The sequence below is a fragment of the Anomalospiza imberbis genome, chromosome Z (assembly GCF_031753505.1).
Source record: "Anomalospiza imberbis isolate Cuckoo-Finch-1a 21T00152 chromosome Z, ASM3175350v1, whole genome shotgun sequence".
NCBI lineage: Eukaryota > Metazoa > Chordata > Aves > Passeriformes > Viduidae > Anomalospiza > Anomalospiza imberbis.
This window is the reverse complement of record NC_089721.1, coordinates 25,409,399-25,436,396: the sequence shown is the minus strand read 5'-3', so window position 1 is coordinate 25,436,396 and position 26,998 is coordinate 25,409,399. Positions and strand designations below refer to the sequence as shown.

The window sequence follows — 26,998 nt, the reverse complement described above, 5'->3', positions numbered from 1 at the left end:
TAATCAGTGTAAGATTAAAAGTAGGCTTTACATGTTGTGAACCTTTTGCTTTGGAAAACAGTAGTTAAACATTTATTGAAATGAATCTGTGGATTTGAGAAGGTCAGTCAGGACTGGTTGACTAAACATTGCTGTAACAGCTCACTTCTATACAGAAGAAAACAGGGACTTGTTTGCGCATGGATGACGTCAAGTAGACATGGTTCACAGCAGTTTTAGAACTCTAAGATTACATATCCATGTAACTACTTTGAAATAAACTTTTCTCCCAGTACATAGAATCCCAGTTGCATAATTATCTTGAAAATAAGACAAACACTGAGAAATCCTTCATTATAAAGGTTGCGTCTTGTAGGTTCAAATGCTAGACAAAAAGACAATAGGAGTGAAACTTCTTCACAGAGGATTTTTTTTTTCCCCTGAAGCAAGAGTGTCCATGTGGGAAAACCAGCTTTAGATTCCACTTTTGCTGAGGAAGAACTTTCTTTGTGCAGGAGTTTCACAACTGCAGAAGTTTTGTGCTGGTTGAGTGGACAGAAGGTAAGATCAGGCAAGTTACATGGAGATAATTTGCAAGGCAATGTCACTCCACCAGTGCAGACGCTCTCTGCCGTGTGATGCCATGATGATTAGGGCTGGAGCAGCTTCAAGTGGATGAATGAGGCAGATCCTGGCTGCTGCAAGAGATGGATCAGGATGTCAAGGGGAACTGCACATATGAAATCAGGAAGATTTCTAGATGTACAATCAATCTTCTGCCTTCTTTGCTTCAGAAAGTGCTTCATTTCACCTATGTGGATTTCCTGTGTGACAAAGGGTCTACACATAGGCAATAGAATAGAATTTATTTACAACTGTGATAGGAAAGCACTTCACCTCTCTGGACACAGGTGAAATACAATGTGGCATAAACTGATGTTTAAACATAGGTAATTAGGAGTACAAATTGGGTAAAATTTGTGTATTAGATGTAAAAGGGGTTTGTGTATTAGATGTAAAAGGGGTTTAATTTGATATTATGTATCATAGTACTACGACTGATTAAGAAGCAGAGATGAACTATAAGGTTGATATTAATGAATGTGAAGGGATTTTTTCGTGCCTGGTGCCCTCTTGTGGGAATGGGAACACTGTCAGCATTTCAATGTGAGACCAGCCCATGTGAGAGTACCTTTGCAGTTTTCTGGAGGGGGGACAAAGCACTTAATGTGCAGGCAGTAGATCCTGGAAAGGAAGTCTATATGCCTCTGAAATACAGATATGAACTGAACTTGAACCACGAGTTTTATATCTCTGTATTTTTTATTTATTCACAAGATTCTACCAGGCAAGTAAAACAAGATATTAAATATAAGTTATTGCCTTTGCTACAAATTCTCACTTTGTAAAATGTATAAACTAAAAGTATTTTAAGTAATCACACCAAGTCTATGTAGATAAAAAATAAACCTAACACACCAAAAAAACCCAACAAAAATAACAGAAAACCAAACCAAACCAAACCAAACCAAAAAACCCTCAAAAACCCCCAAAACCCCAAAAAACCCCAAAAAACACCCCAAAAAAAAAAAAAAAACAGAAAGAAGCCCCAGAACGACAGTTAAAACCAGATAGAGCTTTCAGTGCTAAAAGATAAGTCTTCACCTTAAGCTAAGAAGGTAATTAAAGTGGAGTTATAATTATATAGTTATAACAGTTCCTTTTCCAGAAATAAATAATTTCTGTCAATACCAAGTGACAGGATGTCATGATTACGTGACACAGTTTGTCAAGGTAACAACCAACTAGAAAAACAAAAAATATTTTTATAAAATTAAAGCTGTAAACCTGCAAAATTCAAGGTGGATGGAAGAAAAACACTTAATATAAATAGTCAAACTCCATTCTCAAACCCTAATCAGGGGTTAGATTGCTGGGAGATGTTTTCCATTAATGTCCCTGCAGATTTATTTGCTGTTTATATTGTAGTATATCCAAGTATAATCTGTCTAGGTTTTTCAGATCCTGTTCTTCTGGAGGCATTACATGGACAGTGTCACAGAGGTTCAGAGGTCAAACTCATCATTTTTTAGCTACGGTAATTTTAAGTGTACATTATTTAATTCAGAATTTCTAGATAATGTCTGTTAATCAGCATAACTAAAACTGTTTTCCTACATAAAGGTCAGAAGAGTGGTTGGCTTTTCCAGGTTTATTGACAGTGTGAGGAGGGTCAGATCTGAACACTTCTAGTGGTGATATACATACTATGGAGCATGATGCAGAAATGCAACATAATATCCACAAAAGACTCCTTTTGTGTAAGCAATTAAAAACATGGCAAACGAATGAGTGACTGTTTAGATGGTCATTCCATGTTCATCTCTACAATAAGTATTCTGTTCCATGCCTGAAGTACAGTCAATAAACCTATTTAAAATTACTGATAAGTATTACATTTTAAAAATTCATTTTATCCATTGATTGCATAGTTTGCCACAGCTTCTGAATTCTGAGTAAGCATTAGCTAATCCTTACAGTCTTGTTGTGATGTAGAGAGGCTGGTAAAGAAAATCAAAGGAAAAACTATCCTGTGCCACAGAGAAAAATTGTGACTGCATAAAAAGCTGACTGGTTACTTTGGGAATTCACTCAGCTTGAGAAAGAATGAAGGAAAATGGGATAATGATGTATTTAACTCAAATATTCAAGAATTGTATTTGCTTTTTTTTTCTTTTGCTCTATTAACTTGATATTTCTTTGGTGATACAGCTGTGAACAGTATAGAAGAAAGTGGAGAAGGGACATACCAAGCAGATACAGGGCCAGCTCTGGAGAACTGAAAAGAAAGTTGAACACATACAGCTAGGACAGCTATTACTCCAAGTTGGTATGATTTTAAAAACAGGGATGATAGGTGGGTAGCAAGAATACTTTATGTTTCTTTAGAGTCCATTTGACTGTGATAGGATTAATAAAGATTAGATCAAAATCCTCTTACATTAACTAGTTACTAGGATAACTATAAAATCCAGTTCTGAAGCCAGATATTATCTTAAAACTTGCCATCACTGCTGCAAATAGTCTTTCCTTACTGGTGGCAGTAGTAGCAAAAAACATTTCCTTTGACAATGAGAGTACCAGACATATAGGGCTATTTTGTGCTTTCTGTGTACAGCCTTCAGCATGTGAGGGATCTAATCCACAACTGAATCTTGTAGGTGACAGTGCAATAAAGAAAAGGCAGTCATCACTCTTGCTTGAGATGCACATTGAGCAACTTTGTCTTGACATTTGTAGTCTTGACATTTGTTCTTATCAAATGATCTACTGTAAAATCAAATTCACCCTATTCATGAGTACATGTACAGGTTTACATGAAAAGCATAATTTTTAAGACCACTCAAGATTCAATTTCATGACTCACACACACATGGAAGGTTGCATAGGCTAAAGTCCAGCCCTTGCTTTGCATGGTCCCGGTATCAGTTCATCACACAACACAATGTTGATACCCAAAACACAGTATGTGTCAAGACAGGAAGAACTCAATGAATTAGACGGCAATGTCAGAATCAGGCTTTTGATCACTGGGAAAAATATTTCCATTTGTTCAAACTCCAGCATCCAGGCATACTAGTTCCCATTTGATTTTAGAATGTAGGTATGAGAGCTGGGAGGCATATCGACTCAGGGCTCACTCACCTGCAACTAGCAGCTAGAAGTGCTGCTTAGAAGAAGGCGTGAGCCTGGCCTGGACACTTTCCCTTCCTACTCCTTCCTTACATATGTGGACTAGTGCTTCTAGAAGGTCCACCCCTGTTGCTGTAGCCCAGCTATATCTGTGACCAATAACCTAACAGGAAGCCCTAACTTAAACACTAGTGCATTGCAAGACATGGCTCAGCCATCCTAGGAGCTTGTTACATTATTAAGCAGGGGTATCTCTTTCTGTGAATCTGAAGAAAGCAGCATGAACAAAGATACCAAGCATATGGCTGAAGAAGCACTGTTTTAGTGTGACTCACAGAAAACCAAAGAAACACAGAATCGGTGGGGTTGGAAGGAACACCAGTGGGTCACAAGATGAAACCTTCCTGCTCAAGCAGGGTTATCACAGAGCACATGGCAGAGGATTATCTCTAGATGTCCTGAATATCCCCACTGAAGGAGACTTTACAACCTCTCAGGGCAAACATCATAAAATGGTGTCAGAAAAAAAAAAAAAAAAGAAATCTGGTGTTCAGTCATAGACACTTCATTTCGGAGCAAGTCACTTGGTTGATTGCTGGCTTGCCCTGGGCAGAGACTGCGCAGTACCAAGGCTCTGCCATCAGATGGCAATGCTTATTTATGACGAACTACTGTAGAACCAGAGCCTGGCAACTCTCCGGGGGCTGAAGAAACCGGTTTGAGCAGCTTCATGTGTCTCTCCCTTGGAAAGAGGAAGTGAAGCTCTTAGCACTGATGGTGACCAAGTAACAGGAGGGAAACCGGAAGATCGGCTCTCTCCATCTATACCAGAAGGCAAGAGGCTGCCACTGTATTTCAAACCTACTGCTAATACAAAATCATAATTTAAATGCTACTGGAAATTTGCCTTCATTATCTCGAGGTCTCTGCTTGTGCTCACTGAATACTTCACACCCTCCCACCTCTGCATCAGTCCTCCCAGTCTGGTTGCTTTCAGTTTCCAGTGGTTCACCAGTACATGATTAGACCTCCTGCATTTGACATCCTTACGTACTGCTGGTAGTGATGGCTGTGATTATTATTTTTAGTACAGTAGTTGTTTAGAATGAAGGGCATGATTTAATGGAAGGAATTATTGGCAGTGCACAGAAATAAAATTAAAAAACCAGTCTTTGCCCTACACAGTCCACCGTCTGAGAAGAAGAGAAAACAGGGAAAAAAAGAGGCATATAAAGGTGTCCCTGGTTCTACAGATGAGCTGCTGCAATGCTTCCACTGCCATTCAAACATTTACTGTCAGTTTTTGACCTTATCCTCTTTGCATGGTGCAGTCTAATGTTGATCTGTGAATGGTATTTTGCTAATATATGCTGAATATATCACCTTAATGAGAGAAAAAACTAAAAAATAAATGAGTTTTGGGAAAAAATGAAAAATAATCAGCAAGAATTTCATATATTGAGTCAAAAAAAAAAAAATAAAAATTCAATGCTCAAAATTGTGTGAGACTGCCAAGTAACAGATCCCTTACTCTTCCAGCTTAAATAAACAAAAACCAGAAAACTGTCCCTGTACATTCAGTGTTTCCTTGTGTTTGCAAACCCAGATTGCAGGTTTGGCCATTTGCAGCCTGAATACCAAAACCAGTTAAGGAGGCTCCATGTGGGTTTTGTGACATGAAATCCTTATGAGACAGAAGGAGTCAAAACATTCTGTCCTCAGCTTCCACCATGTTTTAATTGCAAAGGATGAGCAAGCACTGTCAAACTCTAGGCACAGCTGGAAGTTGATTGAGTTTATTTTCATAGGGGAAAGAAGATACCTGTTTTTTGTCACGACTAATAGGATTTCTCCTTCATGACACAGACACAGGCCTTGGTAGGGCACTATAAGTGTATTTTATTCATTACAGATGTAATAGCTGCATAGTGGTCAAGGTGAACTAGATGGTCTACAGCAAAGGTCTCCAAATATTTTTCTCATTGTGCACCAGTGTAAGTGAAAAGTTCTTGCGTGAACTACAATATATGTATGCTTATTTATAAATTAAATACATCTAATACTAGACTAATATTAGGCACAGTAATAAAATGTACGCAAAATAGAAATGAAAAAATTATTACATAAACAAATTTTAAAATTCTACTTTATTATTTATTGATAGAAATATGCTTTCTTCCTGCACCACAGTGTCTTGTCTTGTGTATCCTGTTATGAACAAGTTCACAAGTTAATGTGGTTAGAGCCGATAATGCACTTAAAATTGTAATAAGCTAATTATGTTGATAACTGTTAAACCCTTGTTGTATCCCCACTGTTTACTCCCTTTCATACATCCTGATTGTACCCCCCCCCCCCCTTACCTGGACCCTTATTGAATCCCTCAGGTATTGCCTCTGCTGCTCCCCAAAATGGTGGCTGGAAACATTCCCGGGAATATGCAAATTAAGAAAAGCTCAAGGAAATCCAACAAAAGACCCTAGAAATGACAAGCCAACCCAAAATTTGAAGAACTAAGTGACTGGACCTACTGGTGGGAAGTCCCTCTATTCCACCAACAAGGTTTTAAAGGTCACCGTTACTCAGTAGAACTGGACTAGAATGAGGACCCAAGCCGACGAGCCAGGAGACATCTTCCTAGGCACGCCCATGAGGACAGAAGCCCCAGCTCTGCTGTGAAACAAAACTGATCACCCCCTCCTCTGCATTGCCAAAGGGAGCAGCAGCGGTGTGCGCGACCCCTCGGGCCCCCACCCAGGGCTGATCACTGAATAAAGGCATCAAAAGGGAGCTGGTCTCCTGGCCCATTTATTACATATCCCTTGGGGTGCAGGAATGCCAGTTGGGAGATGACTTCTCTACAGACAAAAGCTGTGAGGTCTAATATCCATTTTCTCAAATCCAGCTGAAAGGATACTTCTCTTCTGGTTTACACAGGATATGACATGTCCTTCCATATCCATTTAACTTTTATGCATGTGGATGTCTGCAAGCAAAGGTGTTCATAGGTGAAAAGGACTTAAACAGCTATGTCAAGACTGACACCTACAGATTAATAAGATCCTGGGATCTCACAGAGCAGACAGAACAGATTTTCTGAGATAAAATTATGTATGTGGCTGCTTGTTTATGAAGTATTTGAATATTAAACCAGTTTCATGCAAGTGTTTTTTAATGGCATTTTAGGAAATATTTCCATTCAAAATGTCATGGAGAAGTGCTTTTAGAAATAAAAGAATGAGATTAAATTACATTAAAAAATAGATACTGAGAAGGGAAAAATGAAAAGGGAAGGACAGGCAAACAAGGGAAACAAGAACGGAAGAAGAATATTATTGCACTACTTTAGAACAGAATCCACTGCAGCTTATGAAAGATATTCATTTCACAGCTGTTTTCACAACAGCTGTGAAAATGTCATGGCAGAAATATACAGATGGTTTCTCCAATGCTAACACTGTCTTTTAAACACTTTCTTGCAATCCTGCACAGGAACTTAATTTTCCTTTTTTTTTTTTTTTATGTAGCAACTTTATATAATACAATCTTCAGTTCCTAAACTTGAAAACATTCATATTTAACCATAATTTATCAAGGTATACTATATTATTGCCTTAGGAATAACAGGATAATATTAAAGTATTACAAAGGCAATATAATTGCATAATTAGAATTTAAAAATATGCCTTCTGAGAAACCACTGAGACATTCTTACTCTTTGACTTTTTCAAACCCAGAAATGATTGGTTAAGTTAAGAAGTCCCTGCCACTCCTCTCATTTTTTGTTACACAGAAATGGCCTCCCATAGGGAATGTATCCCTGGGGTCAAATTCTAATTGATGTACAAAAATACTTAAGGAGATGTTTCATTCAGGTGTTTCAGCATTCAAGCAAAAGACCTTGAGTTCCCAGTCCTGCTTCCACTCCGGCGGATCTGTTAATGCTCAGACTCCTGAGAGCTCCCCATACTAACACAGCTGTGAGATACCTGCTCCCACCTCTCACAGCATCACATGGTCTGGTCACATAAACCTAGCTGAACAATTAGAACTGCTGTGAGACAGAACAGTACCCCATGTCAGATTTAACAGTCTGAAAGCTTTTCAACTACAAACCTAGGGCTACTCAAGCGTTTGAGGAATAACTCCAGTTTATCAGTATTTATCTGAAGCTTTGAGGGCCACATTTCTGGAAGTAACTTGAAGACTGCTCTGAACACCAAATCTTAAAACAAATCATAGCCAATAGCCTCTGCATATCCTACATCATACCGTAGCTGCTTGGCTTTTAACCCAGTTCTGACATTTATAGAGTGTCATTTGATCCTTTCACACAGAATGATAAATTGGATGAACCACACTTAGAGCTAAAAATGAAAGCAGAGTTAAGCAACAGATAAACTTCTCAACCTCCTGCATTCTTCTTAAAGACAAAAGCTGCAAATGAGCCATAGGCAGCTGTGGCAATGAAGAAACTCACTGATTTTTTTTTGGCAACTTTCAGATCTATGAATGTTTAATGATACATTTAAAGTAAAATAAACCCTGTTCTCACATTTAGCCCATTTTTTTTTCTTTCACTAGTTTAGCTTTTTCTTGTCTACAATCTAAACCAACAGTTTTGGACCTGGAAAAGGCCTGTGATGTTCTGCTTGCTTTCTTCTTTTTTTTTTTTTTTTTTTTTTTTTCCCACCAATAATCTCATCATTTGCAACTAATAACATGTATTGAATTCACTTTAATATATTAACACTAGTGCCAGGGAATGCAGGTTCCATACACAAAGGCCTGTCTGAATAAGTACAAAATTTCTGAGTGGGCATGAGTTACGGATATTTTTGCTTAATAGAAATGAATTTTGCTGCAGGTATACCCTGGTGGTAGAGATTGTATCCTCTACTCAAATTTAAATTATCTTGTCAGCAAATTTGTGTGATTTTGCATTAATTAGACAAATATTTAGCAAGTGTGTTCTTGCTTCCCACTGAACTTCTGTTGTCTGAATGCTTTTTATAAAAGCATTTCTATCTAAAATGGCTTGGGGAATGTATGGCATTACTTTTTAATGAAAAGCTAGACTGAGGATTCTAAAGGAAGAAATGAAACAGCCATGTGACACCTTTGTTGCTGGTCTTGTGGAGAACCTTACAAAGTTGACTGGTACTTGATAGATAGGACTGGCAGGAGAATACAGGGATTCTGTGCAACACCATGCACACTTCTTTTAGCCCATGTTCTATGGCCTACTGATCTTCAGACCCTAGTCACAACTGCCCTTTCCTTCTTAAAATCAAACTACGACTGCTTCTTACAGGCTGACCGAATTTGAATAACAATGCACTGATATGCTGGCAGAGCATATCAACAACAGGGAAAAGGTAAAGGGTTTTGTTGCCTGGTGGTCTGAATAAAAAAGAGCTTTGAAGAGATATGAAGGAAAACAGAAGATATACAAGTGAAAAATAATGTTCCTCTAAAATAAGGAGAGTGTTTGAACAAAGAACATAAGTCAGTGAAATGTTGGGAGTCTCACTTTGACAGAATACTAGTCCACCTCTATACCAGGATGTATTTAAAATCTGATTTTGAACACTTATTTTGGAAATGTAACTCTCTGTTTTCTAGATCTGAGTTTGTCTTCAGGAAGACATGCACTGCAACTGTTGGGCTAACACTTACTTATTTTTTGAATGAGCTTTGGTGTCTTGCTGGCAGAATAGCACTTGTGTGATATATTGTCTCCTTCTCTGCATCACTATTAATAAGGAAGACTCCACAGTTCAGGCTCCATTAACATCTCTGTAAACTGGGGAAAAATAGAGGACGTGTGGTCTTCCTCTTAGATCTCCATCTGTTCTGGAAATTTAAGATGAAAAAGCTGGGAAAAGTCATTTTACCTAGAGAAGTAAACAGGTGTACTCCTTATAGAAAAAAAGGAAGCAAAGCCTTGGGCAAATGAATGATCACTACTTTTATATTTTCCTGGGTTTGGAACTTGTAATTCTATTTTCAATCAGTTAATTTCGGTTTACACAACAAAATAAAAGCAGAGGATTGCTGGAAATGCTGATTGCTTTGAAAAAACAGACTATAGCTATGGCCAAGATAAATTTGCTTTACTGAACAAGCAGAGTAAGAGCTGGCGGCTCTTACTGGCGGCTATAATCAACACATGAACTAAGGTAAATAGTGGAATAATTTTAACCTAAATCAACACTTTAATAATTTTAACATAATTTTAATATAATTTTAACATGTTAAAATTATTAACATAATTTTAACATAATTTTAACATATTTTAATAATAGCGGAACAATTTTAAGGTCTAGCACCTTATAGGAACTTAAGAATATCTTATATATGAACAAGAAATAAAAAATTACAATGATTGATGTAAAGTTTCATGCTTTGAAATGAGGCATTGTAACACCTCATAAATCAGGGACTCATGGTTACCGTGAGTAGTAGTGATGTAAGAACCAGGATATTTGAATGAATTCATGGGTAGGCATCCATAAATGTTACTCTGTTTCTCTGTATTCATTGGAAGTCAAACCAGCAAATTACCAGTAGAAAGCTCCACAGTCTAAAGTAACCAAAAAGCCAAAGGCATCTCTATGATGGACTGCCAGAAATATCCCTTGAGCCATGAGTATCACATTTAAACTTTCAGTGGAATTAAAAATGAAGAAAAATGGAAGGAACACTTAGGTGAAACATGCTGATCTGATATGTTACTGCAATTTTTCTGTGTCTTACACAATTATAACAGTCAAAAGGCCAAGCCACAAAATGCTAAGAGCATCCGCTTGGCTCATTTACCCTGGCAATGTTTAAGGACTGCATGGGCAGTCATAAAATTTTAAAGAGATATGGTAAATCTCTCTGTAAATAACACCTTCATTTTTACTATAAAGTAGTTCAGTCAAACAGAAACATGTCACTCATCTCCAGTCATGAGTCCATTTAGGCCTTAAGAGTACATTTTTTTATTTGAATCCCTCTCTTCCAAGGCCTTTTGCCTTCCCAGGGTACCTCTGAAAACACAGCTGCCTATCGTGCCAGTTCAGAGGTCTCTTGCCAAAATTCAACTGCCACCTACTCTTCAGCTGACCAAAACTAATTCTTATGTGCTAAGCAATAAGTACTAACTCATACACAGCATGAAACAGGACAACGAAAACTAGGAGAAGTAATACCGTCCCTGAATTACAACCAACAGAGATCTCACATGCAGACTAACAATTACATTTATAAGAACATCAGAGGACTGAGTGATGTTTTTCCACTGAAAAGGGTCCTTTTAAGCATTAACTCTTTTTGGTTAAACTTTCAAGAGTAACTATTTGTGAATGAAATTGAACAAAATTGCTGTCAATTTTTACTCTTTTTTTAGAAATACATAAATGCATAACAAGAAGGTTTCTTCTTGGACTTCCATTGAATTCCCAAGTTATCTGAGAGTTTCAGTTCCCTCCCCAACATCAGTGAAACAGATTTATACAGGTACATGACAGAACTGAGACAAGGTGACTTGCTTTACCTTAGCATTTACAGTCTGTGCCACTTGTCCAGCAGTCAGATCCACAGGAACTGATATAGAAGTGTAATTCAAATTCTGTCAGCATGGCTGTGCACTGGCCTAAAAAGACAACCATTAGATTATATATGGGGTGTATCAGATTTTGGGCACTGAATGAAAAGGAAAAGCCAAGGTAAAGTAGTTCACCCAGCTGGAAAGATCTCTGCCTGATGGATCAAATTCAATTTCCTCACAGCTGCACACCACAGATAACAGTTATCAAATAGACAGCCATCTACAGATACCTGCTTTGACACCTGCAATCTACACACCACATGCTCATTTATAACTTGCAGCAGAAAGACGATGTTGGCAATTGGCTCAGATGTTGTGCTATCTGCTTGCAACAGCAGAGGTCTGGGTAGGCAAAAAAGCTCTCGTGGTGTCGCAATGCAGACCCACCCCCATGCTGTGAAGAGGGACAAGGAAGCCCATCTGACTCCCAGGGAGACATGGACAGCAGTGAAAGAGAAAAAAAATATGAGAAAGAGAAAAAAATCCCAACATAATGTCACATGAATGAACATGGAAAATTCAGAAGCATAAATATTACAGAGATGTCAGTTTCACTAATTCCCTCATATACTGAAGAATGTATCCTATAAGGTACACTAAGCAGTGGAAAACAGAGGGGCAAGAAGAGTCATAAGGTGCCAAAGTTGTGTATGAATCCAACAATTAACTAGAGTATTTGCAATTACTTGCTCCTGATAACAATGTACACTCAGTGGGTGGCAGGATAAGGAATCTTATCACCCTGCTCATATGCTGCCTGGAAAACATCAGCTCCATTCTTTACCTTTGTCCAAGTTCCTATTCCATTAAAACCAATAGAAAGTTATGAGAGGAAACACATCAGGAAAAGGTCTTTATATGTCTTCCAATTACTTTTTTCTTCTTTGTATAGGGCAGAAAAGACCAGGTCTCCAAAAGCCCAAAGTGTTACTTAGTTCTAGTGGAGACACATCTTTCTTGCGCTAGAGAAACGTGGGTGCTCACCAGAGAGATATGAACTCAAATACAGAAGAAAATCTGTTAAACATTATGGAACACTTCGTAAAACTCAGTTTTGAATTTTGTCTTGAGACACAAAGTTTTGAAATGTTCATTTGTAAAGTCATTTGTTAATGATTTTAACAATGGACAAATTGTCCCACAGACCTCTGAGGCACTTATTTTATTAAAAAATCCAGAGTAAGGAAAACACAAAGGAAAGGAGGAAATGAAGATATTATCAGTGTCTTTGATTATGAAAACAGAACAGATGAAAAATAAATATATAGTATGGCAATAAAAAATGAGGAAACAGTAGTTATGAGTTATTATGTCAAGAACTTATTTTGTGGATATTTCTGTCATAGCGTATGTGGGTGATCCCATTATGAACTAATGGCAAAATGGTAAGTTCTCAGTATGTGACAGGTGTCATTTGCTAGTATAAGTTCAACAGACAAAACTCACCACAGATATAAGCAGATATTATGAGCTATAAATCTGAGATTTCCAGAGCTGTGCTTTACTATATTAGGCTTGATTTGGACACAACCAAGTGATTATAATTCCTGCTGGAATAAAAATATAGAGAATTTGCATAAGCTAAACCTGATATTTTGAGGATTTGGTCTCTTATTTTCTTACAATACTTGTAGTACAATAACACTGAGTTAGTGCAAAATAAGTTGTATTTTAATGTATTTGTTTATATCTTCACTCTTACAGTCCAGTCCTAGCATTATATTCACACAGCATTTGTGAGCCTTCTGTCCCCCTGGAAGGGAAACATCTAGAGACAGTTGGAAAGGAAGCATTTTTCCATAGTTTGAATCTCTGCATGACTCTGCAATATAAATACTTATAAATTAGAGCTCCCATGACAGCTATTGCCTATTTCCAGTAGGTAGCATGGGACCTGTAGCTATTAACAGCCTGTGTACCTAGGACACAGTACTGCCTGTATCTTTATGCAGATTGCTATTCAAGTTAGCACTCAACTAAAGCATTACAGATGAAATAATTCGTTCTCTCAATATTAGTCTTTTAGCCTAGATTAGTTAGCTCATAAATAATTAATATTAAGTATACAGTTCTAATAGTTTAAGACAGTGCTGTAAAACAGCTTGAGTTATTTTACAATTTTCTAGGTCTGAAATTGTACTTTATTATATTTACTATAAATGTACATACTTCTATACAGATTTTAAAGTGCCATTATTGTGTGTAATATAAACATGGTTTCTATTGGTAGGGGATGAATTTTTAAACAAAGAAGGATGGAGTATTAATTTAGCAGACATTATGATATAATAATGACAGACACAGAGGCAATGTTACTGAATTTGTGATTAGTATGCGAAAATTAAACCATGAATGACTTACACCATTGAGGGCCATGGCCCTCAATAAATCAAATTATTATCATCATTGCTTTGCTTCACTGTGTGTTTTATTTATCTCAAGTGAAATATTACTTTCTGTGCCTTTTTATTTTTTATTAGATCTTTTTTTTTTCCTAGATCCAGGGGCAACTTAATTTAATAAAACTATTTGATTATTCTGCCAACTTTAAGTCAAAATGATGGTACTTACTTTTACATCAAGGTAGACGTGCCTAAATATTGAATTTTGCTTGCATTTCTGAACAGCAAACACTCAAGGATTTATGAAGATTCATTTAATCAAGGATTTAACATCCCCACAGACAGTGTACATGCAAAAACAGTATCCTTCTCCACTAAAGGTTTTTCACAAGTTGCTATTGATCATGGCTCCAAACCTGAACATATTCAATGTCATATTTGGCTATGATCTAGAAATATTTATTACCTGTGATGTCATTTTCTAGTGCCAGATTTTAAAATCAACATAGCAAGTTAAGTCACCTCTTCCCTCAACCACAAACTGGCAGTAACAAAAAACTACTCAGAGATGAATCTGCCTACCTAACACCTCCTGATTCATGTAATTCCCACAAGCAGCAAGTTCTCTTATGAGATCTGACTAGAGGAAAAAATATGTCTGTTAAGTAGAGGTCCTAGGAAAATACAAAATTCTCAAGGGTTATTTTCACATGTATTTAGGTCATAAAAAAGCTAAAAACCGCCTTATGTGCAGTTGCATCTACTGCATGCCAAAAAACATGGTTACAACAATTTGCTTAAGAAAAGGAACTAGAGATTTCTTAAAGAATCCCAGATTCCCCATAAAATATGCTTGTGTAGCCTACTTTGTTGACCCAATCCTTAAAATAGAGCTTGTGGGAATAACAGAAAATTTCACCCAAGATAAAATCATTTCACTGAGTATGCTCACCACTTCAAAACAGGGCACTGAGTTTTATCTGCCACCTACAAAGCCTGACCCCATCCTACACAAGCAGTCCAATGGGAAATATCAACTGTCCTTGAGAAGAGAGTTAGCCAGGTCCTCTATCATAAAGGCAAGTTGTTGGATACTGTTAAAAGAATATCACAGACTAAAAAAAGCCTGTATGTCAAGAAGACTTACCAAATGTCACCCACCTTCCAGTCTTCTTCCTTTTGGTAAGACTGTTGAAAGCTTGAACTCTTACAACATCACCATAATCATGCAGATCACCCAGTCATGCTTTTCACACACATATACAACAAAACAGTCCCAGAACAGTACTAGAACTTTTTATTTCTGATCCTTATAAGTTAAATAGGCTTCTTTGGTGATACTTTCAGATATCTCTGCAACCATTATTTTGTAGTATCGGTGGCAAACATATATTTTGCCTGGAGAGTATACAAGACAGAATACAACACACAGAATTCATTAATTGTTAACCTACTGTTTCAGAGATGGTCGTTATGGTCACATTTTTCCCTGCAAAAATTTTCAGTTCTCAAGTTATTACTATCTTATATTTACATATTACTGACAGTCTCTTCTCAGCTGGGAACACCAGAGAGACTGTAACTTGCACAGTAGTTTTGGGACACAGATTCAGATCTTTTGTCTGCTTTATAAAACTTAACCACAGAAACTTAGTATCAAAGAAACACAAGGCTTGTAAATTAGGCAAAGTGTGAGCAACACAGTGGAAATTCCAATTACACTTAATGTTTTCAAAGGTAAAATGACAATTCATAAAGAATTTGATAAATCACTGCCATGGTTTGATCAGCCCTAGCCAGTGCATTCCTATACAATTATTTAAATTTTATTAGCAAAGCCTGAATGACTTGAATTATTTTATTAGCAGAGCCTGAGTGACTTGAATAGCCTTAACACTATTCCTAAAATATGTGTATTATGGATGTTGTAATTTCCTTTCTTTCAATATTAAAACATTTCACATTATCACTGCAGAAGGTGAATCATAGTTTAGGATTTGTACAGTTCCTTTTAATTGATATTCTTATAATTTTTGAGTAACTTCAGAAAAATGTTTCCAAACTTGCAACATTTACAAATTACAAGTTATATGGTTGATTTATTTAATTATTTAGTTAGTTAGTTAGTTCATTAGTTAGTTAGTTATTACATGTATAACATTATAAATAACTGTGTTTGTTTTGTGTGTATTGCTTCTTGGTAGATAATGAACACATCATCACACAAGTCTAATGCATGAGAATAAAACCTCTAATAAACTGGTAACTTGAGAAAAGTTATCTTTCAAAATTTATAGCTGTTAGTAGTAAGAGTTAGAAACAGTTAAGTCATTTATGGTATGTAAAGCATATATTATAGAATGACATGTTAAACAGTATGCCTTCTTCTGGAAGCTGCAATGTACACTTTTTGGAAAAAGTATCATAATACTGCTCTTGTGAAAACTGAGATTAGTACATAATCTGAACACCTTTTCAGAAAGTTGTTTTCCAGATCATCCTCTTTCACACAATATAATGTTTTGGTTTGCATTTCTTTGGCCTGTGTCATGCTGAATACCCACACAAAATGTTATATCTTCCTCATATGCAAGTCTACAATTTACTAGACACATATCAAATTAGTACAAAACCTTATCTTGAGTCCTGTGAAAGAAATCTTGAATTTTGCTCTTTAAATTTGGTGCTTCAGAGATTTTTCCTTAACACCCTGGTGCTGAGATGATGGACTGATTGCCCAGAATAAGCACAAGGTGAGCCAAAGATCCAGTGCACACTCCATCAACCTCCCCTAACACAGTCTTCCAAGAGCTAACAAAAGGGTTTTCACAAACAGTTCATCCAAAATGCCACTTTGAGTTCTAAATGACAACAGCTTTGATAAAAAACATACATGTATTTCCCTCACTAAAGCTGGCACAGCATATTTATACGTCACCCATCACCCTGATATCTCAAAACTTTTAAAATGTTTTGAAGTAGGAATTCTGTTATCACTACATGTACTCTCTTCCTTGCCAAGACATGGAAGAAGAACCTCAGCTAGAGAAAGTAAATAACAACTTTTTCAAAACTCAGTTCCTAGGGTAGGAAAAGAGGTTAACATATTGAAAAAAGCCGAAAAAAAGAATTGTGCTGTTTTTTAAGAAATTAATTCTTAATCGAGTCACTTTATTACATTGTATTCTCAGTCCAGTTCTGAGATCTTATATTAAGCAGTTTTAACACTATCTAATACTTAAAAGTGATGAGTAGTAGTCACTGAATCCAAATAAAATTTGATCCTAAGATCAGGAGTCCATTTTTATCTTTGTATTTGTTTCCAAAAAGGTAACTTCATGTAAGAGATATCTCTGGAAACCCAAGTATTCAAACGCTGTATGTGTCCAGCTAAGATAAAACACAGCATCTGAATTAATCTTTATAGTCTTTTTTTTTTAATGCTTTTTACTGTTTCAAAATATGCAGTCTGGCAAAGTATAATTTGTTTTTTCCCTACCTCTCCTGGAGCTTCAAGGGTGTCTCCACAGCTAATTGCTTTACAGGCTTTCACATATGGTATGCATTACATATTGATTTTGAATATTTCAGAAACCACTTGCAGGTAAGTCTCCCTTCATATACTGACAAAGTGGGACAGTGCCTCCCAACTTCAGCTTCAGAAACAACTACAGCAGAAAGGGCTTCCTTGGAAGAGGATAAAGCTTAGCTACAGCAGGGCCATCTGACCACTCTGACCTGTGCAGGAAAATGCACCAGTTTTAATGTCAAGTAGCATACCTGACAACTTAGGTTGGAGAGATGAGCAGAGGTCAACCCTCTGAAATTCATCAAGGGCAAATGCAGGGTCCAGAACCTGGGGAGGAATAACCCCAAGCACCAGCACAGGCTGGGGGCTGACCTGGAAAGCAGCTCTGTGGAGAAGGACCTCGAGGTCCTGGTGGACAGCAAGTTGTCCATGAACCAGCAGTGTGTCCTGGTGGCCAAGGCCAATGTTGTCCTGGGATGTATTAAGATAAGCATTGCCAGCAGGGTGAGGGGGGAGATCCTGGCCCTCTGCTCAGCCCTGGTGAGGCACATCTGGAGTGCTGTCTCCAGTTCTGGGCTCCTCAGGACAAAAGAGACATGGAGCTCCTGGAGAGGGACCAGAAAAGATCTACAGAATTGCTCCAGGATCTGGAGAATCTTGCAAGAAAAGGCTGAGGGAGCTGGGCCTGTTCAGCCTGGAGAAGAGATGACTGAAAGGGAATGTCATCACTGTCTGCGAGTATCAGAAGGGAGAGTGGCAAGAAGATGGAGCCGGGCTCTTCTCAGTGGTGCTGAGCAATAGGACAAAGTCAATAGGCAGAAACTGATGCACAACAAGTTCCACCTCAACATGAGGACTAACTTTACTGTGCAGGTAACCAGGCGCTGGAACAGATTGCCTGGAGAGGTTCTGGAGTTTTCCTCACTGGAGATAATCAAGAATATTCACTTGCATGCGATCTTGTGCCATTTGCTCTAGGATGACCCTTCTTGAGCAGGGAGGCTGAACTACATGACCTACTGCAGTCCCTTTCAACCCAATTCATTCTGTAATAACTAGTGAGTACTTACTAGAGTAAAGAAAAGAGTATTTACTCTTTTTCTTATATATGTGGTATTGGGGTAAAAAGACCCATGACGAAACAAGTCAAGAATTTAGTAGTAAGGACCCCTGTAAAATTCATCAAAATAAAATAAAAAAGACTGAGGTATGCAAGTTTACCCAAGTTTACCATGTTTTGAAGACCTTTCATGCATACCTGCTTTTATACCACCTTGTCTATTGTGCTTTCTTACTCACCCTTTTGTTTCCTTTATAAAATTTACATACATTTATAACTGTTCTTACTTACATGCCCCTGTTACTACTGTGAAGATGTGTGGGAGACCCTTGCTGCCACTACATTATTCCTGCTGCCTCTTTGTTAAACCTTTTCCCACGATACTAAGTACTGTTGTTTCATTACATGATAACTCTCTAAAATACCTGATGCCTCTTTCTGTTGGTAGATCTTTTAGCTGGTTTAGGCCCTATTGTCACAAACAATAACTAACAGTGTTAGGCAAGCCGTATGTTCAAAGAACTTTGAAAGCAGCCAACATCAAGTTTCAAACTATTACCAAAATTTTGCACGCTCTTCATCAAATGCATCTTCAATGTCAATTGTCAAATATAGTCTTCAACTAATATTTAACAGCATAGATTGCTGTGCCAACAAAGTGTCGTACTCACAGGTATAATTTCTTTTTGTGGCTCTAAAGAAGAGGTCCATTTTTAACATGGGCTCACACTTTTCCTGAACAGCACAAACATGAGGTGTAATTGAAAAAGAATTTATACACAAGCTTTAATCTGCTTTGACTTCATTGCATGCAGCAAATACTAGTTACAAGATCACACTAATTACAAGATAATGGGCATAGTAGTTAGTATTATCAACTATGCTAGTTAATGGCAATATTAGTTACTCCAGAATACAATCTTTATGTATTTTATTTCTCTGTCATAAGCATCTTGTGTTCAATTAAAAGGCGGTTTGTAAATAGAGTTTATTAATTGTGAGCAGTCTATACACCACTTGTTAGATTGAGTTTTGTTCTCTTCTCAGTGTTTCAAGTACTTCTTACATATAGCAACTGCTCCAAATAATTGCCACTGCTGTCAAGTTTGGCACCAAAATACTAGTGATGAATTATTTTTTAAAGTATTCAGCAATTACTTTCAGTATTTTTTACTTTTAGGACTTGTCTATAGTATGATTGTTAAAGGTGTTAAATACGAATAGTCCTGAAATATTGCCTGAATAAGCTGTTATAAAAATACTCCTCTATCTTAATCTTTAGTTTGGAGAGAGTCACAGTACTATTTTCACACTAAGCATTCTTTTTTGTAACAAATAAAATTCATTAATAAATCACAAGCAGGTAACTACTTGGCTTATGTTTAATGTCAAATAAAACAAGCCTCCAATATTCATAAATATCAGGCTATCCATTGTTCACTTGACAAGAGCAATTCACTGTGATTTATTGTAAATGGGAAGGATGATGATAATGTGCCATGCTGTATGGATTTGGACAGATGGTATTTGTCAGAGAACAGCTCTTCTTTCAATATGTAATTAGATTTTGGGTAAATATAGAGCAAGAAATAGGTTGGTTTATGCTCATGATGATATTCTGGTTTATTTTCTTTAAGCTATAATGGTGCATTCTCTCAGTCCCTAGAAAATCTTGTTTGCAAGTAAGAGTGAGACTAGTCAACAGGGATGACAATCCACAACTCTTTAACAAAGTGCAGTTAAAATTAAAGAGCTCTGTACATCACTATTACATCAGTAGGAAACTTGAACCATATTGTGCACTGAAAAAAAACCCAAACAAAAACCAAAAAACTCAAAGGCTGCTGCAGTGCAGCATTTGCTTAAGCCTACAGTTTTCCTGATCAGAAAACAATAGATTTCTTTTCTAGTATTTGCAAAGTAATGTGTAATTTCATTGTTTATACATCTATATATATGTATCTGCATACCTCAGATCTTCTTAAAATGAACTGTTACAATAGTAACAGTTTTATCTGGATTTTATTTGGATTTTATCTGGATTCAAGACACACTTAAACCAAACCAAAAGCAGCATATTGATTTTAGACTCGGCCTTCCCTTGGTTACTGCAGATAGACCTTGTCAGAAATTCCTTCCAGAGTATGGGTAGTGTGGATGCAATCCTCAAACAGAAGACCCTGTACTGGATCTGGCTGTGTCAGAGATATTTTCTATTATGTTTCTACCAATGCTAGTATTTTGGAAAGAGTGAGATTTCTGGCAGTTTTTGAGGCTTTAAAAACCATTTCCATCAGACCTGCTCTAAATAAGTTTGCAATTCACAAGGGCAAGTAGGCATCCAAATGTCATATAGGCTCCTGAGTCCAGTATTTGTGCCCCTACATTTTCTGCTAACAGGCATTTGCTACCAAAATTCAGGAAAAAGAAGAGAACTCCTTAACACCAGTGCAGCATTAAGAAGCAGGCATTCTTTATTCAGCCAGATGCATGAAGGCATAACTCCTCCAGAAATTGTGCATGCTGAGTACAGAAAAAGTTCCTGTTTGTGAACTGTTCTTTACATATATATTCATTGATTTTCCCAGAATAAACATACATTGACAATGATTTCCCTGAAATCACTTATATATGTTCATTCCCCTCTGCACATGTGTCCTTCTGTGCTGGGGATCTCTTTTGGGGTCCCTGATGATCAGCAACCCCAGAGTCATACCTGACTGCCTGGTGAACTGGTAAAATTTGGCACAACGAAGCTAGCTACTTTCCAGTTGTTGTTCCTACAGAATAAGCATTATGTGGTTCCACAGGCTGGTGGTTTTTGAGGAGTAAGCATTGTATTAGCCCACCAGGTACAAACAATTTTTCATCTGACAACACAGTCACAAAACAAAGCCAAATCCTTCTCCTCAGGATGATTTTCAAACTACATTCACAAATTCCCTGCGTAGCATAATTTGTCCAGTGTGGACAGGAAGTCTCTGTAATCCAAGGATAACAGCAGTTGCTGGATGGGAGGGAAATTTGTTTGCTATTTCTGCTGGTTAGCAAGGATCTGAATCCAAATTTCCCACCACCCTTGAAAATGCCCTAGAAAATGTAACTGGAAGTTCTGGGAGAGATTCCCAATTTTTGCTGTTAGTGGTTTTTCATGTTGCATAAGTAATTAAATGTTCATGGGGTTGTTTCAGTACTCAAAATCACTAGAAATGTTTCATGCCTCTTCATTTTACTAGCAGGAGTAACAGAACAAATTCTCACTGAGGTGCATCCTTGGAGCTTGTACCCAACCAGCCCTGTCACACGGAATCAGCTAATCAGTGATTAACTGCTCCAAGAGCTTAATCATTCATTGCCAATCTAAATGACTGAATTAAGTGTCTAATCACACATATGCTGTAAAAATAAATGCTTTTATTTATGCTCTAAGCAGAGGCTACTGGGATTTTGGCTGCCTTGCAGATCAGTCACATGGCCCCACCTCAGTGTGCAAACAACAAGTGTGTATCCATGTGGATATTTCAACATGCCCACCAGGGCTGGTACAAATGGCTGGGCAATCCCGACACTGGACATCACCCCCAGCAACCGCACCAGTACAGTTCCTGCCCTGCCCTGCCCCACACCCGGGGAGAGGGAAATTCTCAGAATCACAAAATAGTTAGGATTGGAAGGGACCTCTGGAAATGATCCAGTCCAACCCCCCCCACTCAGGAAGGTCACTTACAGCAGGTTACATAGGAACACATCCATGTAGGTTTTGAGTACTTCCAGTGAGGGAAACCCTGCATCACCTGCGCAGCCTGTTCCAGTGCTCTGCCACCTTCAATTTAAAAGCAATTCTGCCTTATGTTCAAGTTAAATTTTTTATGTTTATGGCCACTGGTCCTCTTCCTGTTGCTGGGCACCACTGAAGAGTCTGGCACCATCCTCTTGGCACCCACCTTTGAGATATTTGTATGTATTGCTGAGAGTCCCTCTCAGTCTTCTCCAGACTAAACAGGCCTAGTTCCTGCAGTCTCTCCTCTCAAGAGAGATGCTCCTGACCCCAAATCATCTTTGTGATCCTCTGTTGGATCCTTTCCAGTAGCTCCTTGTCTCTCCTTTATTGAGGAGCCCAGAACTGAACGCAGCACTCCAGATGCAGCCTCACCAGGGCCGAGTAGACGGACAGCACCACCTCCCTCAACTTCCTACACTCTTCCCGATGCACCCCAGGATACCCTTGGCCCTCCTGGCCACAAGAGCACTGCCGGCTGATGGGCAACTTCTCATCCACCAAATCAGCCTCTAGCTGGGGAGGCAAGGCCAGCTCTGCTGACAGCAGACGCGTTACACTGCGCTGTCCGCACCGGGACGGGCGGGGGCCGGCGAAGGGCGCGGCGGCGGCGGCGGCGGCGGGGCGGGCCCGGGCGGATGAGCTCATCTGCGGGCGCCGCGGCCGCGCCGTGGGGGCAGGGAGGGGGAGCCGGCGCGGCGGGTGACGGCAGCGACGGCGGCAGCAGCAGCTCGGGCGCCTGGCGGGGCCGGGCAGGGGACGGCGTGTCCCTGTGTGTCCCCGCACACGCCCCGGGAGCCGGCGCACAGGCGGGGCAGTGGCCGCCGCTGTAAGTGTTCCTTCCTTGTCCGTCGCCCCCCTGTCCCCGTGCTTCTGGCCGGGTCCTGCCGCGCTCGGCTGGACGGGCCGGCATCCCTGTCCCGCAGCGCTTCCCGCCGCTCCGCCACGCCTCGCGCGAGGGAGGCGCTGCTGGAAGTGACAAAATTTTCCGTCCCTGCCTTTCCTTACAAACTAAAAGGCTGTGCCCAGCGCCTAGGGAGCAGTGGAGGAGGCGGAATGCAGAGCAGTAGAGAGTGTGTGGCTGGCAATCGCTGCTGTCCTTTTTCACGCAGAGGGTCCATGGCCTGCTTGTGGGCTCCTGGTGTCCTGAAAGATATTTAAACGTGGATCTGTTCGAACCTGTCACATCTTTTCCGCTCATTGTCCTCTTTAACAGTGGAAACATGTAGGTGAATCTTCTGTCTAAATGATTGGTGGTGTGTAATTCATCTGGGAATCTCAGCTTAGTTGTATGTTAGGTCCATTATTACTCAGAATAATGCTTAGATTGCTGAGGTCGTTAAATGGCTGAGATGGCTTGCCAGTGTCAGCATTGGAAAGACTTTTTCCAATTCCAGCCTTAAAGACTTTGTTCTTTGACGTTGTAGGTAGTATTCATTAGCAACAGCTGCATTAAACTGAAGACAGTCATTCTGTTCCAGCACAGATTTTATTTGGGTGATTCCTGTGTATGAATATCCTCAGACATGTATGCTGCATGTCCTGAAAGTCAATCACACACAACCTTTCCTTGTGTATTTTGAGTGAAAATAAAATCCAAGGTAGTTCCTCTTTAATGCTGTTCTGCATCTCTACAGAATCACTTGCTTTGGAGGAGCCACTGAAGATTATTTAGTCCCTGTTCAAGCAGGGTTAGGAATAGCAAGTTACCCAGGCCCATGTTCACCTTGAAATCATTTTGTAAAATAAAAAATGGAAAATTCTGTCCTTACAAAAGTGTTGGTCATGGGGTTTGTTTTGTTTTTGTGGGGATGTTGTTTTGTTTTTTAATTTTGCTGGGTTTTTTTCTTTGTTTTATTTTTTAAGAGTTTTTTTCATAACTAATGGTAAATTTGGGGGCAGAAAATTGTAAACCACATATTTGGTCTCTCTTTAAGTATTTGGTCATTACTTCAATAGAAATAATTGTCAACGGAGTAAAGATACGTTAAGGGTAATATTAGGATGCTCTTCCTAACTGCTTTATCAATTTAAGTTATGCTTCTTTTTCAGTCTTGGGTGTTTTTCTTTGGGAATTAGTATTTTGGGGGCAGAAGGGGACTTCTTTTTTTTGGTATTTCTCTTCTTATTTAAGCTGGAAGATGGAGTTTTCTCTCTTGGCTTGTCATTTCAGCTCATAGAAATAAATTTCCCTCGCTGCTAACTTGCTGCTGTAGTTGGTAAAGAAGGTCTTCCATTATACTCATTATTCCTATAGTTTTCAGACTTAAAAGGAGACTTCTGGAATGGTACCAGTTGTTTTACCAAGGGATATCAGTGATTGAATTAATTTTCACATCAAAGCCTCATTACAAAATGCGCTGATTTTCTTGTGACGCAGAGTGAGGTCTGTAAGCTCTCTTCTGTGGATTGTTTTGTAGTAGTTTAACATGAGCAAATGTTTCTGCTAGTTTGTTTAAGCCTTACTTTCATCTATAGAATACATTCTTGCCTTAAAAAGGCTTAAGATCTCTTAGGTATTTGTCTTACTTGTGTATAGGGAAAAAAGTTTGTAATTATGAAAAATGATGTATACATATTCCTTGGTATTTAAAGAGTAAAAATATTTTTGATGCTGGTGTTAAAAATTGAGTTCTTAGTAAGATCTTAGTGTCTTATATTGTGTGGAAAATGTATAAACATGGATTTGGAAGGAGCTGCCTTGAAAGCAGTTTAAATGGCATTAGTTATAAAACTCTTCTAATTATCAAAGAGAATGTTTATCCAAAAGGCACTTTTTTAAATTTTAAAGTTTCTTTAAATGTTAAGTAGAGAGCATTATAGCCTTAATTCTAACACCTGCTTGTTGAAAGTAATTGAATTAGCTTTTTTATACAGATGAAGAAAATCACTTGTTTGTTGCTTGGCTGAAGGTGAAAAAAGTCCAAACATAGCTTTATTTTCCTGGTATAAAAAAGTGGTGTTTAAATGTGTGAATATTGGCCTGTGGCATGTAGGGAAAGTCTGTGTCACAGAAATTCTTCTACACCTTTTGAAGAATACTGTGAGTATGTAACACAAACAAGTTGCTCTCTGTGCTTCGGAGATCCTTGTTTGTGGATCAGGATATTAGCTTACATTACCAGCTCAGGTGCACGTGCCAGGCTCTGTGCTCAAGTGTCTGTGCATGGAAATAGCTATCTCTGCTGACTGTTGATCAAAACAGATGATTCTGGCAGGATCTTCAAACAGGCTTAGTATAAATTGGTAATGTTCTTCTGACCATCCTTAGTTTGCTAGAAAACTAAATTTGTGAAAATTTCTATGGAGTTACTCAAATGGACTGTTATTTCAGGGAATGAATTTGTGTGAGGTGTGAAAAACAGAAAAGCTGAGATAGAAATGGGTACTATCTTAGGGATTGATGCCTGCTGCTTGTGTCAGAATTTCTGTGTTACTTTGTGTGACTCTGATTTTTCACGATAAAAAATAGTGGTATGGTTTGTAAGGCCATACCACCATGGCCTTAAAATATTTGCATTCAAATATTTGCAGCAACTCAAATTTTATTCAGATGTTTTGCAGCAACTCCATGCTGGGAGTTTTCCTGGGCTTGATAGATATCAACTACAGAGCTGTAACTGCTTGGATTGGTTGGAGACTTGGTCTTCTATTGTACAGCCCTCTTTTCATTAATTTTTGTTTTCTAAGATTATGGAAATGCACAAAAAACAACAGCTGCAGTTGTGCTCTGAAATAAGGTGTATTTTGTGTATGCTTTATGTTTGGCGTATGCCTTCTTGACAAGATGCAGGACTATCTTAGGCAGCTGTGTTTTGTGCCTGCCCTTCATAGTCGTCTAAGCCATGACAGTGTCACATGTAAGACAGTCTTTCACTGGCTGGTGTAGCAGGAGTGCAGTGAAATTAGGCATGTGCTTGGAAAGGGAGTAGAAAATTCAGTACATTCTTGACAGTGTGTTTCTAGCTCCTGATGCTATATTTGAAGTTACCTTTAATGACCACACATCTTCTGTTTTTCAAGGTGGGTTTTTTGGGGGGTTTTTTTTGTTTTTGTTTTGGTTTTGTTGGTTTTTTTTTTTTTTGTTTTTTTTTTGGTTTTTTTTTTTTAGTTTGTAAGCCTTTCACTTGCTTCCACCTAGTAGTGCCTCTGATGGACATTTCAGCAAGTTCAGAGGCTTTTCTAATTTTCTTCTCTGAAATATTAGTGTTAGAGTGGAATTAGACTGGAGTAGTTAGCATTTAAAATAACAGCTTCTTGGAATAACAAAATATCAATATCAGGTGTCATAACTGATCACTCTAGTTTTTAATGTGCTGTTTACAAGTTAACTTTTAGACTCCTTTATATAACAGTTCTCCTCCTCCCTTTCCTGGTTCACCATTTGAAATGGGTGTTCTGTGTAGTTCAGCTGTCCCTGTTTTTTTTTTTTCCCTCAACTTTCACTGGACAGAATTATATTTCAAAGCCCTGCGCTATCTCTCTATTTCCTTTTTGCTTTTAACTTTAAAACCTTAGACTATGAGTTACAGTGTATTGTCTATCAAAAAGAAACTTTTTTTTTCCTCATAGGCATTTTTAGGAAGCTTAATCTTGTCTACTTTGTAACCATGTTTTATGTTGCCTGGAAACTTTTTTCCTCATATTCAGGCTGATGCTTTTTGTATTGAGTGGAAAACAATGTTATACAAATATAATTCCCCGAAGGATCATATCTCTTCTGTTTCCCATTCTTCATGTCTTTTATGCAATTCTATTATGTGGTGCTGATCAAGACTGACTCTATTAATGTTGGCCACCATCTGCTGTTATTGTTTATTCTTTTGTGAACATCTGTCTTCTAAAATATTAAAATATAAAACCAAATAATCATCTTTCCCTGTAATTTTATTACTTTTATTACTTAAAAAATGTATTTACAATGTAAATTTAATAAGAAAGATGCATTGAATTTAAAGTCTATCGTTAAAATATACTAGTAATTTTTTACATTTGTTTGTGGGAAAGAAGTATGACATGA

General features: G+C 38.2%; 1 protein-coding gene and 1 long non-coding RNA gene across 9 annotated transcripts in view; one reads left to right on the top strand and one right to left on the bottom strand.

Annotated features, from left to right (window-relative positions):
* Positions 1 to 420: 420 nt before the first annotated feature.
* On the bottom strand, positions 421 to 3,274 carry LOC137464795 (uncharacterized). Its single transcript, XR_010994427.1, has 2 exons — positions 1,828 to 3,274; positions 421 to 677 (listed from the first exon to the last, which is right to left on the bottom strand). It is a non-coding gene; the product is annotated as an uncharacterized lncRNA (long non-coding RNA).
* A 19,405-nt stretch (positions 3,275 to 22,679) lies between these two features.
* Positions 22,680 to 26,998, top strand: part of AOPEP (aminopeptidase O (putative)) — a 194,324-nt gene continuing 190,005 nt past the window's right edge. For all 8 annotated transcript variants that reach the window (XR_010994526.1, XR_010994527.1, XM_068176670.1 and 5 more), the window contains exon 1: positions 22,680 to 22,807. The gene's annotated coding sequence lies outside the window, so the exon portion shown is untranslated. The remainder of the gene's footprint in view (positions 22,808 to 26,998) is intronic.